At 41.7% G+C, this 17,084-nt stretch overlaps 1 protein-coding gene across 4 annotated transcripts in view; it reads right to left on the reverse strand.

Annotated features, from left to right (window-relative positions):
• Positions 1–17,083, reverse strand: part of COLEC11 (collectin subfamily member 11) — a 48,236-nt gene extending 31,153 nt beyond the window's left edge. For 2 of the 4 annotated variants that reach the window (XM_069805862.1, XM_069805859.1), the window contains exon 1: positions 10,196–17,083. The gene's annotated coding sequence lies outside the window, so the exon portion shown is untranslated. The remainder of the gene's footprint in view (positions 1–10,195) is intronic. The other 2 variants (XM_069805861.1, XM_069805860.1) reach the window with 2 other exon arrangements.
• Position 17,084: the final 1 nt, after the last annotated feature.

Here is a 17,084-nt window from a genome sequence, read left to right on the forward strand (position 1 = left end):
GTGCCAAATCTCTCACAATAGCTCTGTATGGTTTTTTAGATGGTAGAGAGTAACACACAAGTAGAATTTTATGTTTTTCTGTGTATCTGTCAGAGATAACTAGAAATGCTAAAGAAAATTCCTCCCACAATGTTTTAATCAAAGTCCCTATTAGATGACAAGATCTCTGCCATAGCCTTATTTGCAGCTGTAATTTACAGAAATAGTTTGTGATTTTGGGTGCCATCCTTGATATGTCAGATCAAATTTTCAGTATTCTCAACCACCCCAAAATAAAAAAAAATACAGAGTTCAAATACAGGCATCAGTTCTTCTAAAGCCTGTGTCTACATTATCTCAGTTCAGCCCCATTCCTATAAAGCATCCACATGAGAACCTGATGCTATCCCCACACACCTATCTGTAGGAACTAAACCACCAAGGATTCACCAAGAATCAGTGAATGAAGTGGAGAATGCTGCCAGGTACATTTGTCTACATGAGTAAATACATTATTTACATATGCATTTGTCATCTTATTTCTGAAGCTTTAAGGCATCGCTTTTCAGCCCTCCACATCCCACAGAGGCTTAGGACTGGCTGCAGAAGTTGGGATATTTGTGCTGTATTTAAGCACTTAGTGCCCATTCAACTAACTTATGCTTTCCAACATGTTCTTGCCCTCCAGGCACTTAGAAGTTTTCCAGGTGGGCCTGGCAGTTGCTGTCTTGAGGGCACTGGACAAGCTTAAAAGGCAAACTTAACCTGGGGAGGGTGGTCCCAGTCCCGCAGCTACATGCTTGGAGGTGCAGAGAAGAGGCAGAAAGGTCTGCCAAGGCCCCATCCAATCACCCCAGACATGTCAGCAGTGGCACATGCCTTTTGCACAACAGAAATGCCACTCAAGTACTGATCCAGAAGGTAAGTACCAGCTATGGACCATCCTTAACTTAAAAGGATTTGAACCCACAGCTCCAGTTCCCCAGGGGAGTAATTGCTCCCACTGGATGGACACAGTAGGTGATATTGGACTACACTCAGGCATGCCACATTAAAGGATGGAAGGCAAGCAGGTAAGAAGCCTGGTGAAGAAGCCAGCTCAAGCCTAGTAGTAGGACACTACACTAAAAAGGGGCAAAATGAATGTTCTTCTCTTCCCTCCTTTCTGTTTTTATGTCCCACAATTGACTCATGTATAAACACGTGGACAGGCAAAATCTAAGCAAAGCAGTTTATGAGGCTAGAGGAAGAGTAAAGACAGGAAAAGAGATATAGGATGTAGACTACTAGCAGGAGAAACAAAGCAAAAGTGAAAAACCAGAGGCCTGACCAGGGAAGAGTGGCAGAGAAAGGACAGAGGGAGAGATGGCACCATCCCAGAGCGCAAGTGGATGGCAGAAAGGTTTGCTTTTGGTTGCCCCAGCATCCTACTCCTCACTGAAGAGAGCAAACACCACAGAGCAGAAACAGCTTTTGCCCCCATTTTCTCACACATTAGCTACATTTAAAGGAGGTTCTAAGAATAAAGCGAAGCCACTTGAGTGCTGCCCAGTCCTTCCCAATGCTGCAAGTATGACACCCCAAAAAGTGAACCACAAGACAGAGTACAAATAGTCATCTCCTGATGCCAGCTATCAGGACTACTTTGCTTAGATCCAGATCTCAAGCTAGCAGAAGTTACAAGCAGACCCTTGGGTAGGATTTCACCATTCTGGTTTAGGTGATCACAGAAAATGACCCTGAGCTCCCTGTGTAATCAAGTCAGAGATAGGCACCTTGGCATGGGGATTCATTTCATCCTGAAACAGGACAGATAATTGACTCTGGAGGTACATATTCATTGCCCAGTATGACTAGCTCGGCCTTGTAGGTATGCAAAGTTAGGTGAGGGGGAGTCCCACCATCACTAATTAGCTAAGCCAATCTGTGGAAGGGCTAACAGCAGCCTGGCTCCCCCGCTGCAGTCACACATTACCCTCCCCTTCTCTGTACCGTCACCAACCGCCAGCCGATCCCATCATGAGCTAGCACAGACTGCTACGCCAGCAGAAAGCTATTCTTTTTGTAATGTTATTTTTCAGTTGATTTAGTTCCTTGGTTCCTGGTGAGGGCAAAATGGCCATCACTCCTGTGAAAAATGTTGCTAGTGAGGGAAAGAAATGCCCTTGGCAGCAGCTGAGATGGCCTTCAGTGTGTTACAAAATTGTGCCCTCACATGCCAGCAGCATACAGAAAACAGAAAGATGCATAAATGAAAGAATTAAAGGGACTAAATTCACCAGAGAAAAAACCCAGCACATAATTAGAGTGGGAACATTTTAAAAGGAGAAAAGATATGGCAAAATACCAGGCTGCAATGGAAAATAATATCCAGCAAAAGATACCGACCATAGAAGATACAACAACATGAGGTATTTTGCAATAGCATGCAAACCACCAAGAGTCATGGAAATGATCCAAGAGTATTATCCTCAAATGACAAGGACATACTTCTCGGAATGATATCCTCAATATAACAAAACACCATGGTACATAAGCATGCGTGATCAAAACCTTGCATTTCAACAGAAGCAAGGTCAATGCAATTTCAACAAAAGGTTATTTTTATTCTAAGGCTAACTAAATAACACTCTACATGTGATCCTATGCTGAACCTTTCATATCAGCTCCCAGGAGCCTAGGAAAAGGAGGAATATAAGTTATATTGGTGACACAAAGACCAACAGTACCTCCAGTAAAACAGCCAAGCCTCAACACAAGAGAAAAATTAAGAGCATCAGAGCAAAAAGCAAGCCTCACAGGAAACACAGCCACGTATCTTCACTGACAAGTGAAGGGTGAACTTGATGGCAATAGTACTATTCAATGCCCTTTCACTCTTGGAGTCCTGAAACACCTTTCCAAGTGCAGATAAGGGAAAGAAGATAAAAGGAAGGGGAAGCTACCAAAGCAGCTCCCCAGATTAAGAGAAAATATATGGATGGTACATAGAAATGGTTGTAGAAGCAAAACACAGGGGAAAAAAACCCAGGTTTCTATGGGTCTGATTGACTTAGTAAAAGAACACACAAAGATACGCAATTCCTGCAGATGACTAGACATCAATGAAGTTCTCAGAAGTCAAAGTAGTCTTACGCTAGTATGCTACAGCAGACTTTCACTAACCAGTCTATCATTGGCAATAGTCATGATCCTACTTATAAGGTATGCCAAATGGAAGCCAGCTGAAAGAATACCTTTCAGTGGCAAAACATTTCCCATATCAGCTCTTACGTATATCACAACACATGCATTTGAAATCCTTTGCTATGTACAACTTACTGGTCTACAGCTATTTAAAAAAACTGAGAAAGTATACAAGTGATTGCATGCAGGTTTGAGATGCTTTTGACAATCTCATTTGGAAAAAAATGTGAATTCAGAAAGAAACAGACAGGATGTGTAGAACACAATTAGCAAACAAGGGTGTTTATCTGAAATCATATAAACTGAAGGTGTTTACTTCCCTTATCCGTATACCACAATGCTGCTGCTACCAAAAGATTCTTGAGGATGACAACTCACTTTGGAATTTTTCATTAAAGTCCTTCCATCTAACCAACTGCCCTGAGAGATTCTTTTATTTTAATAATGTACCTTTCTAGGAGAGAATACAATAAGCTATCTTAAGTAAGTGATAACTACTGGCATCTCCGCCTGCTTTGGTACTCAGTAAATTCTCTAACAATAGCAGCAGACGCATCTTTCACACAACATGACTAGAGGCCAGTTGTGCACAAATTAAGAAGCTGCACATCAGCTAAGCAGTGATCACTTGAACCTGGGTATGTATCTATTCAGCATTTATAGGGCACTTACAGGAACAAAAACTAATGCTACTGCTCTGATTATGCAGCTACCAGTAAAAGGCTTCACAGGTGTTAAAGACTACACTGACCTTGCCCTGGCTGAAATCCCAGCATCTGCCGGTTGACTTAAGCAAAGGAAGAACGAACAACAACAAAAACGAGACTTGCCACAGTTACTCAGTGCTGCCAAAAAGGTACAGAGAAATCAGCTCTAAATATATCAGAAACTCCATGCATCCAACACTGTAGTTGCAGCATTTAACATCATCTTCCCTAAAATCAAGGAACAATGTGAATGTAATCACATGCAAACTAAGTCTAAATGGGCAAACGCATGTTTAAATAGAGTTGCTTAGAAGACAGAGTAAAAACTATTATGACCAGAACCATTAACAAAGCACCGGACAGACTGTGGCATCAAGTGCCAATGGATTTGTTTTACACAAAAGGACGCACACATGTTGTTGCAGCTGATAGAATAACTTCCCTTGGCATTGCTTACACAAGCTTGACACGCCATCCAGAAACTAAATTCAGGATTTGCAAGTCATGGGATGCCCCACTGATCTCTTTTCAGATAGGAGGGTTTCAAGTTGACAGTAAAACTGCCCCAGCATCTATAGAGAGCACTCTTTTTCAACAGTGTACTAAGTTCCCATTCTACCCATAGCACTGTGGAAGCAGACATAGCAGTGGGCATGGTCTGCATATAAATCAATGGTCATTTAAACCACTTCTGGTATATAACCCGTTTACCTATCTTCACAAAACTTGCAAAGATAATACAGTTGCCTCCCCGTACGTCACAGACAGTTTAAATTTAAATAGTCCAACCTGAATAATTCTGGAGACATGATACTCAAGACATGAAGATATTTGGAAACTGGTAGAAAGTCTCACATTCTACCTAATAAGAATGTCACAAGGGCTTCTTTAGAAAGATCAGTTTCCTCTTTGCTATTTCCTCAACAAAATGAGCAAATATTATCTGTGAATGCTCTTTGAAGAAATATGCCTTGTCTTTTCAAGGACTGCCCTTGAAAATTCAAAAGAAAGATGGTACTGAAAAATCTATAATTCTCCCTTGAAGATTTAAGATTTAGGATTACATTCAGCATTATTTAAGTGGAGCTGAGATAAAGAAATAGCTATGTATGTTGTCTAAGGATTGTAAATTAATTTTGAACTATTTAATTATAACAGACTGTTATACATTCATGCATTCATGAAGGTTTTATATAAGTCATAAAAAAGAAAGGAGAGTGACTATAGAGTTTTTGGCACTCCACAATTACATGAAAGGCAATTCTGACATGAAGGTATTAAACAGCAACAGAGGAAAACCTCCAGTAAAGAGGTTTTTCAGCTGCAGTTCATAACATGGCTCTTGTTACGTCATCTCACCTCACCTCTGCATTGGTTTTAAACAACTGGAGAGAAACATTGCAAATGCATCTGTGGATGCTGCTGACAGATCCACCACCCTGGAGTCTCTGCAGCACGCACAAGCAGTGCTTCTCTGGCTCTGCCACATGTTCTCAGTATCTGTTTCCTTAACATTTCTTGTACATAACTCCACTAACCAGACAGCCATCAGAGACCTGTTTTCTCATTAACACCATTCTGATGAGAGAGCTTGCTGAGAGACATTTTTCTTATGTAATAAGACATTTTTTGCTCTTTCCTGTGCTACGCCTTCATTACATTCTTGTCTGATGTTTTTATTTTGATTGGCCATAATTACTGTGCCATCTAACATTGCCAATTCCTTCACATACCATTTTTTTCTAAAGCTCTTTGGTTTAATTCCCCAAAATTAGATGATCTCTTATAAACCTTTCTCTGACGATAATCATAAAATCCTACTTGTATTAAATCATGTCCTTACAAAAACTTCCATGCTTTCTTGTCTCCCTTAACTGATATAATCAACAGCCTTTGGTGTACCAGATTAATTTAAAGAAAGAATTGCTTGTGAGGCCTTTCAAAATGGATGCGAGTTATTTTGATGCTTTCTTTAGTGAACGATTTATGAACCCTTCAGTCACTGCGCAGTGCGTTCCTTAGCCAGCCAAGCACTACTTCATGTAAGCTTCATTGTCCAGCCCTCGGCAGCACAGAAACAAGTAAACTGGCCCCAGCATTCAGACCAGATGGAGACTAAATAAACCCCTGATTTGTGGTCTCTAGGAGGATAAAAGACTATTTCTAAGGAGTCCACTAAAGATGAATAAATGCATGCTTATTATCAGCAAGGTTCAATAACTGCTAAAATCATCAGCACCATCACAGGAGAATTTGGAGGCATCCACAACTAAGCCTGTAAATCACTCAAATTAAACTGAAAATCTTAGGGTGTTATCTGTAGGATTTCTTCTTGTTATTATTTATGCTTATTCCACAGTTAGCAAATCATACTAACACTACCAAAAAAAAAAATAATCACCGAGTGAGCCATGCTTAAGGCCAGACAAAGATGGACACCAGGAACCTGAGCACAGCTATAGACACAGCTTCATTCTTCAAGGTCCCCACTCAAAAACCTGCCAGAGTTGAAGCAGTTTCTCTTTCCACTCTCCCATCCTTTGCCCCCATTATTCACCCCTAAACCTCCAGATGAGAGCTGCTTAAGTGAACACTGGCAATGCTACCACTGAATCTGTTTCTGTGGCCTCTTCGCAAGTCTGAACAAAGCATCCAAAACTATCTCCTAACAATTCAGCCACCTTAAGAAGCAGGAGGTGCCTGTGGTTTTGTCAGAAGACTTACTTGGGTGCCTAAGCTCTTCTTACTGCGCAGAGCAGAGATGGCCAACATCTTGCCTGAAGAGAGTAACAAGACACTATTCTCCCACCTACTCATTTATGTCCATCGAGGAAACACATCCAAACTCCTTCAGTCTCTTCTAAGCACACTGTAAGCAGTAAGGTTAATAGAAAACACTGCCATTCCCTTTCAAAACATGGTGGGGAGCTGCTTCTCTCTTGCAGGCTACCTTCTTATGGGAGAGCTCATGCCAAAGGAAGAGACTTCCCTGGACTGTTTAGGCTTTCTCTTTTTTCTTTCCTAAAAATCAAAGCAGTATCAACATCAGAAACTGTCTTGGGAGCTGTGGACACAATCTTGGGTGTTCAGTGGTCCCAATTCCAAATTACCATGTCAGTTAGCAACACGGGCACCTTTCCAGCAGATGGGAGGTGGCCGTTTGAAGCAGTGCAATGAGCTGCATGCAGATCTCCCACTCCCCAGTTAAGTGCTCCCAGCCAGTAGATTATTGCATGACAGCTAGGTAGCAGCAGTCCATTTTTCAAAGACAACTGTAGAAAACTGTTTTTTTCAGAGCCAGTTTGCAAAGCCTCCATGCCTGAAGGACAACTGGGCACACACATTCAAAGTGAGGTTCCAGCTTCTGGAACTCAAGTTCCTGCAGGCACTGGGCACTAAAGATGGTGAATTCATCCACTCCCACATCCAGCAGAGGGAATCCCAGAGCATCTCTCCCACAAACATTTTCCAGACGGCTTCTGTGGCCATGACACACTTTTCTGGCTGCAGCAAGTCACTTTCTTCAGCACTTAGCTCTCCTCCATTCGCTCCATATAGCACATAAACATTGCAGATTCTTGGTCTGGAGCCAGGCATCTAACTTGCAGCACTGTGAAACTGTTTATTCACGTCCATGTTTCATTCACATGCGTTATTGCTGGACCAGATAACCTTTAAAGGCCCCTTCCAACCCAAACCATTCTATGATTCAGTGTAGAAGGAAATCAATGTAAACCCTAGAACTCCTCACCATCTGTCTTATTGCTCCAGGACACCCTATGGACCTCCTAACCAATCTTCTGATACAGTTGTGAGGAAGCAGCATCCAAACAGTGACAGCAGCTAAGGATCCTTGGATCCTAATAAACAAGTAAGAGACTGGTCCAGTGGTGAAGAACTCGAGCAGACCAACTTCCATTCTCTTCTTCTCTAAAGAGATCTTATTCAACTATAGCCAAATCACCCAGGACTAGATTTTTCTCAGGAGGCACTTAGATGGGTGACATGAGACCTTGCTGGACTTTCAAAACCACCTCTTTCTAAAGCTTCAGGCTCCCAGTAGGTTGTTTTCCTCTTGACTCAAGAGTTTACCTAGCTCTTAAAATCCAGCCGTACTCCCTCGCAGCTTTCAGTTCCAAACATATAAAATGGAGCACTTTTATCTGCAAAAGTTTGCAGAAGCACTAACAAAGCCTTAGAAACATTTTTAAATGTTCTCTCCCTTGTACAGGTGTTTGTGTGGCTAAAAACATCAAAAGGCTTTAAGCAAGCTACTGACATATCAAACCCTCTTGAAGGGTCTTACTCTCATGGCCCACAGACAGGACAGTCTGTGCCTCATGTGCAAACCAGAAGGAAGCACTCAAATTTTAAGCAGCTGCCAGCTAGTTATCAACCAGTAATCTAGGGGCTTTGCCTACAGCTGATGCCTTACAAGCTCAGTCTGTGCCTCTTTCACTAGACTACCTTTCCCAAAATACATCCTAAGACTCCTCTCACCAAGGGAAGTGAAAATAGCGAGACCCTGACCACACGGCCTTATGGGGAAACGTGGTTCAGCTGTGAAGTCCAGCCAGTAGCAAAATGCAATGCAAAGCACAAACTACACTTCCCAGGAGACACCATGAGAATATTTTTGGCTAAACTGTTCTGGTTTTCAGCCAAAATATTTTGACAAAAGAACTAAACTAACCCAGAAAACTGACACATTTCTTTAAAAAGCTACTTTGTCAAAAGCCCTCCTACTTCAAAAGGATTCTGGTTCCAGAGTTTTTCAACAGCCGTACAGATGGCTAAATAAGAGCTTTAGAAACAGTGTAAAATCACTCAAAAGTAATCAGAAAAATAGCCTTCAACATAATGTACAATTTATAAATTACACAGTAGGTTTCTGCAGCTTCCACAGTGCAATTCTCTGCTGACTCTAGGACCATGCCATGTTTAAAATGCCAGTTTGACTATGAATTTAAGTTACATATTCTCTTTCATGTATGGATTAAAACAATAATTTCATTTTAACAGATACATCTAAGAATTTTCTGAAGCAGTCCAAGCATTTTTAAAAGGAATACTCAGCTTGAAAGTATTACTTTTCTACAACATCTGCATACCTTATTTATGCTGCATCAGTAGTGTAATAAAATTTTAGGGATATGTCTGAGAAGTTATCACAGATTAAAAGATCCCAATATCATTTTTATAAGTGAGACCTTTAAATCAGTGTTTGTTTTATATTCTCTGATCACTATAATGCCTTAAACATTCATGATCATATAAACTATCGTATATATATATGAAATACAAAAGATCTCAGCTACAGAGAGGGAAACGTAAGGCAATAGTTTTTACATTTGCTACACTTTTAAAATTTTTCAATACTGTAGTATTTCCAGTCCAGAGGCTCTTTCTGTTTCACTGTATGGCAAGTGAAGTTGGGTATTTTAGTTCTCCAGAGTGATCTGATTTTGCTAGAAAATAATCCCCCTCCTAAATTTCACTGCCTATATTGAGCACATATGTATGTATGCACAGAGGTCAGAATAGAAACTTGCAAGTCCTTTTATGAATTCTATTTTTCATACCTCATGACTGAAAAGCAGGCATGTGGCCTTCTGGTTACTGAAGTACAGCTTACTCTCATATTCCAGCTCATTTAGACTAAGATTTTATATCTTTACACATCCTTAAATTTCATTAGGCATTCATGTATACTACTACTTCCAACTTGATTTGGTTTTCACCAAGTTTGCTCTTAATTATCCAGTGGTGTAATTCAAGCCCTTACTGGACCTTCTGTCATCTGCTTCACTTCTGCAATGTCAGTCTTCATTCCCTGCTTTGCAGCTGTATTAAAAGCCAACTTTCAAAAAAGTAGAACAGCCAGCCTCTTAGGAATAAAAGTAGAAAGATGGAGAAAAGCACTTAGTATTTCCAAAATTAAACTGATCTTGATTATCTGTTACCGGAAATTACAACCCATTAAGGCACTGCAGTAAGTTTCAACTGCAGGAAAAGTTAAAAATCATACACTGTTTTGTCGTTCCCTGCTCAAAGGAAAGCGAGCTCTTCCAATAGCATTTGTACATTTTAAATACAACCCCCCCACCAAACAGGAATTCAGTGATCTAACCCACATGGGTGCTTCTCAACAGAAAGGTCCAATGTTATCCGATAGAATCGGGCGAACTCTTATTTCCCTTACCTTCCCCTACTATTTGGGGATAGTCAGTCACATTCTGCCACTTACAAAGCAGCCTCCTAACAAACATCCAGGCTTCTTCCTCTACATGCTTCTTAAGAGTGAAAGTATAAAAGTCTCTTACCTTACGGTTGCTGAGAAAATGGGAACTGCAGAACGCTCTGTGCCTGCAGGGACACTGCACAGATGAACCTCATTGCTGCTGTTTACAGAAGTCTGACAGTTTTTAATTTGAAAAGAGGTTGTCTTTTGCTTTTCGACAGTTCAACAAATCAGACAAAACAGTTGCAAGTGTTATCTGTAAACAGCTTCCTGTTTGAAATAGATCAGCTGTCCTGCAGGACAATAATTAGGAAAGAAGTGTGGGAAAGCTGAAGAGGTCCATGATGTAAGCTTTTTATTTTGGGAATGTACTTTTTTGGGAATGCACTCTTACTCTCCCCTCCTCCTCTCTAGCAGAGAACCCCTTTTTAACCATTTACATCTATTCAGCTCTAAGCCATGCGTGCACACTGCCCCAGCACAGCACTTTTCTTGCTTCGCTTCAGCAGATATGAAAACACATGAAAGGCAGCACTGAACGTGACCATCTTATGTGGTTCATTAACACACTCTCCCCTTACAGATATTCTCTCCATTCTTGCAATTGGCTCCAGCATTCTTGACTTGAATAAAACATGCTACTATTTCAGAGCTGAATCTCAACACTCCACAATAACCTCAATACTAAATTATCCACATGGCAAGCTTATTCACAGAATTTTGGGGTTTGTTTTGGGTTTTGGTTTTTTTTTCTTTTTTTTTTTTTAAACAGCTTTTGATAGCACTTTATGTCAATGGGACATAAACGAGACAGAAATCCTTCACTATAGCTTCCAAACAGTTGTACAACTCTGGTTTTCATCTTAAACAGCTAGACTAGTTTGAGCCCTGGGTAAACCACAGTACTCCACATATGTTTGGGCAGGAAAAAACTGGGGCCAGTCGATTGTGGGAAGTAGGATTTTGAGAACACCTCCCTCTGTTTCAGCAGTTTATAGTTCAACAGATACTACTGGCTTCACTCAACTTCCAGGGTAAATATGGAGTACTGCTTATGACTAGACCGGTTAATACCCTCTAGTGAATAGCTGCTATATTTGTAAGGCTGCAGCTCTGATAAGCTGCTTCAACACAAAAGGCTTGCAAACCATCTGCCTCCAGCCTTGTTGATGCCACTGTTCCCCCCTCCCAGTTTCTCCAGCTAGGGTTTGAGGGGCCATGCTGTAAGCGAGCACCCAGCAGGACACGAGCCTGGGTAACTCCCAGTATGTGACCTCTTACTGGAAGACCAGGACTGTAGCTAGGGCAGTAGCAGGAGGTTCCTTTCCATCTTCCACAGTCCCAAGACAAGAAAAGTGTCAGAAGGTTTTAGACCAAGGGACTAGAGAAAGCTGTAATAGGATCACCTGTGTGTGTTCACTTCTTTACCACCCTTCTGATCTGCTCTCGTGGGAGGTGTAGGTCCACTCCATTGAGGATGTCATCCTGTGGTGGGGCTTGCAACACAAGCTGATGACACACAGTACCGATGCACTCTTCCTGCTCTGCTCACAACTTGTTCTGTCCTCTCTCCCAGCAAACCTCTCCTCCCCCAGCACAGCTCCTGCTTCGCCAGCCCACAGCACCACACACGCTGAACAGCTTTGCTGGCGAAGGTGGCAAAAATGGGTATTGCAGGTATCACAGCACTGCAGAGGTAGTGGTGCCTCAGATTCAGTGCTCACCGTGGGCTACCTTCATAAAGGCAGACCTCTCCTAAATCACCCTGTTTCCACGTTGGGCTGGAACCTAGCTACCCTCCTCCATTGCTGTAAACTCCCGTATTTTAACACACACCAAATGGTCATGAAAAGTTAAGAACTGGTCATCACTTCCAGATTACATCCATAAAGAAAGGACAAAATGGTAGAAGATGAACATAACCGTGTAAGGACCACACAACTCTAATCTGAAAGTTCAGTTTTATGCATACAAGCCCCATTAGTTCACTGGGAGCAGAAGGCAATTAGCAGGATTGGGCCCCTGCAGCACAATGTTGGCAGCAACTTGCTAAGAGAAATGTTTGATGTAAAGAATGCAGCAAAGTGACTGCAGTCCAAGCCTTTGAAGATCATATTACGATGGCAAAGGCAACATCCATTTACATACATATCTATTCTCCCTGTAAACACAAGCAAATAACTTTGAGGCCAGAAACAGAATTTAAGGAAGAAATACAGCCATTCCAGGGAAAGTTAGGAGAAAAGGTAGGATTAAACACTGGGTAAACAGAAGTGAAAAATAAACATAAGTGACAAGAGTTCAAAAAGAAAGGGCAAACGAATGCTATAAATGCAGTGAAAGTGTTTTCTCTAGGAGAGGGGAAAATAAGCAAGTACGTGGTTTTCTTTCACTAAGAGAGAGAAAAGGGCATAGTCCCCTTACAGAAAGGTGTAAGCATCCTTCATGCACCAAGAAGGCCAATTAGAAGCTGTGTAGCCACATTGGTGCATCATCTAAATCTGACTACTATGTGCAAACTGGAGTACTCATGCACAGGCTACACAGGAGCCGCTTAAGCCATCACCAGGTAGCAATAGCTGTTGGGTATTAAGTTAAAGCTTTTAATTATGTTAATATGCCTGCCTGAGAAACTGTAGCACTTCAGGAGTTGATTCCCAAGTCTTTCAGCCACCCTTGCCAGATGGAGAGGGACAGCCTTCAGAGGCTAGGGTATAAAGCAAGACACACCAGCTAGACCAGCTACTTCAGCTTGACCCACAACCCAACATTCACCCAGCCTCTAAGCTCAGGTTAAACACCATGTTGACACAACTATAGGTAGAAGTCTTAGATTGAAACTAACCAAAACCACATAGACAAAAGCAAATTGGTTGTAAAAGGACAAGAACAAGTCTTCTGTTAGAAAACAGGAAAAAATGTTTATATGTTTTAGGAGCATTCAGGCAAATTTTTCTACGCTGTAGAAACCAGCGTGTAGAGGTGCCCCTGTGAAGATACCCATCTGAACCTCATCCCCTTAGCACAGCCCCAGAGGGCAGACAGCACTGCTGTACCTCTATGGGCAAGGAAACACCAGAAGCTATCCTTACCACCTCTTCTGCACAATACAGGAGATGTATGGTGGGAAAGGTCAGTGCAGAAACAGCAACGAGGGTTTAACTTTGTTTGCAGCTGTGTAAAACCTGGCCTTCAACTTCGTTAATGGTACAGCACTAACATTTTTTGCATAAAATTTCTGAGCAGCATTCACTGCAGCAATAGTGCTTTTTCTGTTACTCCCTATCTCTGAAAGTGGAATAATCTCTTCACTGCCTGGCTTTAATTCTCTTTGCTGCTCCAGGGGCAGATCAAAACTGAGCCAGACATGTCAGCACAATGTCCAATAGTGAAAAACATTAGCTATTAATCATTTAGCAACACCTAGCAGCAACTGCTTGTTGCTAGCTTAAGAATGATTTCCCTGAAAAAGAGTAACAGTAACTGGAGGGTAGAGGAGAGGATACCTGAACTTGCAGACTGTAACAAATCCAACAAACTTTCTCCTCTTGATCACAAGACATAAATAAGATCCTTTACATGTAGCTCTCTGTAGGGAACAGAGCACTAGTACAAAGATGTTCATGCTGCTTCTGTCTCTTGCTCTCAGCAGAACACAGGTTTTTCACACGAGCACTCTCAAGGCAGGCAGTAAGAGACACAGCAAAGCCACTTCGTTATATAAAGGGGTCAACCATTCGCACTGATCAATGCTGCAGTCAGGCCTGTATGGAGGACAGGAACACTCACACTCCCTCAGCCTAACCACAGGACTTCTTGTTATGAGATTTCACAACTTTCTGTAATCAGTATCTTTTTTTCTGTCATTCTGGTACACCTCTAGAGACCTAGAAAGCACATCCCACAAAGAGGAAAAGGTCTAGCTTTTTGGCATTGCTCTGGCTTTTAGATGTAACAGAGAACCAAACTCAGGCCTCCCACTTAGAAAATTTAGGGCAAACAAAGGCATAGGAAATACATTATTTCAGTCCACAGTGCAGGAGTGATAGGATTTCCTTTTAACACTGCTTGGTGTGAGGATCACTACATTAAACTTTGCCAGATGCTCCCACTTACATTCAAGAGGGGCTAATCAGACATGATGTTATGCATCAAATTATCATATTAATACAAGATAGGTCAAACACCACCCAAAACTTTAAGCAAGTTCTGCCACACTAGAATTGCAACATATCTACACACCTTTCCAAAGGGAAATCAACAGGGAGCAGCCTTCCTCACAGACAAAAATATTTGAAGACATTTGGAATAAACAATGAAAGCTCTAGTATCAGGTGCTCTTGAGACTTGCACCTAACAGATGTAAAGAGCCCTTGCTTCTCATTTTGGGCTACTACAGGAAAGAATCAGTCTTTTTACACTCTTCAGTATGTGATTGTCTCTTTGCATTGACACTACCCATGTACTACTGCTGCACAGGGTTTTGGTACAGAATGCCCCATTGCTTTTTTGCACAGAGCAGCTGATAAACTCCTGAGGAATCACGCGTTCAGAGTTCAACGGCACCAGCACATGATAGGTACAGGAAAAGTCTAGCATCCTCTCCTACGGCGTCTGTTTAGGTTAAGGTAACATTTGACACCAGTATTCCAGCAGCCTCATTAGCACTTGACCAGATGGCATCAACTGACTTTCCAGATTGCAGGCATTCACTTGATATGCTTGTCAAGGGACAGAGGGAGTTGTCTGACTGAATCACTGACGCTAACACACAAGGGAGTCCATCAATAAAGGTAAACTAGGACTTTTTGCAAAGCACACAGCCTGGTATTTTTATGCCACAAAAATCCACTTTTACTTGCAGCTTAGTTGATGTAAGAACCATAAAAGGCTTTGACAGCATTATCCTTTCACTCAAAGAATTTGCTTATGGGGCCATCACGGGCCTTTGCATTTCATATAGTTCAAAGGGCTTGCAACAAGAGCCAAGAAAAATCTATAGCCAGCTGGCAATGCCTGGGAACATTTGCAATCTTTACATTCAGTTTACTAGATCTCTCCTCCCCCGCGTACACCCTCCCAGTGCTTCAAAACTAGAAATGCTACTGACATTTTTATTACTATGAAGACATGAAACCTGAGTTAAATTTTCACCATGAAACAGGAAATGCTGCCTACTGAAGCCTGCTGTCTGAGCATCACCTCTTCTTGCAGATGTTACACAGCCCCAGCAGACTCACCAGCCTCTAAAGGTAGTTAACATCTGGTAAGTCTCCAAATACTCCCCAGACTGTTTCATCCAACCAGCTAATATCCATTTGCACAGGCTACCATCTGTGACTGTTGTAGCAGGAAGTTTAGTAACATGACTGACTTGAGACTAGAATTATTTCAGGGGGGACTAGGGGGTGGTATTTCCAACCTGAGTAATACCCATTTTAACAATGAAAACATGAATTCTGAAGTTCTGGCACTCCTTCTGCTACAAGGTCTTTTGTGATTACTCTCCATGTAAGCAGCCAAGATTTAGGGTTATTATATACCTACAACCTCCCTCATCTAATTCTAAGGGAAGTTGATGAATTCACTTCTGCTGAATCATGCAAGATGAACAATAAATAGCTGAGGAATAAATAAGGAATGAAGTTATACTCCAGAGACAGAAGTTTGAAAAGGAGAGAGAAAAAGGCCTTAGGGTAAGCCAACTTCTTCAAAGATACAGCCTGCTTTTTTGTGCAAACATTCAAGCCTTGTCAGTAAGTAGCAGGAAATCAACTACTAATTGCAACAGGGCACATGTGTTTTCCTTGTTCTCTTTGCATTGTCTGCACCAAAGTAACAGCATACAGCTATCTGTCCTGCCCCACTAAACAGAAGTTACAACATGACTTAAAAACCTTCACTTTTGCCAATGCAAATGCAACGCCAAACTTGTTTTAACCTTTTAGTTCCTCACAACAGAAGAGAGGTATCAAATAGGAAGCAACTAAAACCACAGTAAATGGGAAAAGGAAGTAAAGGTACAAAGACCCTCACTTGTCCTCCATCTACTCTCAGGCAGGAAGATGCAAGTTATTCAGAGCTCCTGGTACACAGGCTGTTACCTACTTAGCTCTCCACCTAATAGGCTGTCTCCATAATTAGGTACCTTTTACTATATTAAGCACTTACTCCTAAGCAACAGAATAGCCTGCTCAGTACAGTAAAGTACTAAATTCATTAACTGATCAGAACATTTACATGCTCAACTTCATGCTCCCCCCCTTCCCCGCGCTGGAAAAAAGTGTTACTTGCCGAGTCTTTCTAAACGTAGATACCCAAGTCAAAAGTGTGGTGTTTTCAGGACAGTATCGGGCAGCCTTTGGCTGCTGTGATACAGCTAGTTCTTCCCCACCTCTCCCCATACTGCCCAACATCTACTGAACTACGTTAAAACACCATCCAAAAAAACCCACACACACTCCAGCAGTCATTGCTTCACCCTGGCGTATCTAAACTGAAGGCAGGGAATTAGCCATGAGAAAGGTTCCCAACACTGATATACAGACATACATACTGCTAATATATGAAGATACAAAAATCCATGATTTCCGAAAGCAAGATCAATGCCAAAAAACTGTCGGTTTTGTCCAGCAATGTGGTCAAACACTCAGAAGTGAAAATGTCTCCCCATTTCATTCTGACAAAAGGCGAGAAGCTGCACGACCTGCCTTTAGGTAAGAACTGGTATGTAATTTTGCCACTTAAAGAGCAAGAAAGTTACCTCAAATTCAAACTATACCTCCTCCAACATATTTCCCAAAAATTCAAACCCCTTTTTCAGATGTCATTGCTCCATGCTTCAGAGGTCATACCACCTGCTATGTAGACATCTTCCAGTGCCGGGAACACATAGGTCTCCAACTGGTATTCTTGTGTGCAAAACACAGGAGTTCCACTGCTCTACAGTAATTCTCCACATCGTCCCCAAA

The sequence above is a fragment of the Haliaeetus albicilla genome, chromosome 18 (assembly GCF_947461875.1).
Source record: "Haliaeetus albicilla chromosome 18, bHalAlb1.1, whole genome shotgun sequence".
NCBI classification, from domain to species: Eukaryota; Metazoa; Chordata; class Aves; order Accipitriformes; family Accipitridae; genus Haliaeetus; species Haliaeetus albicilla.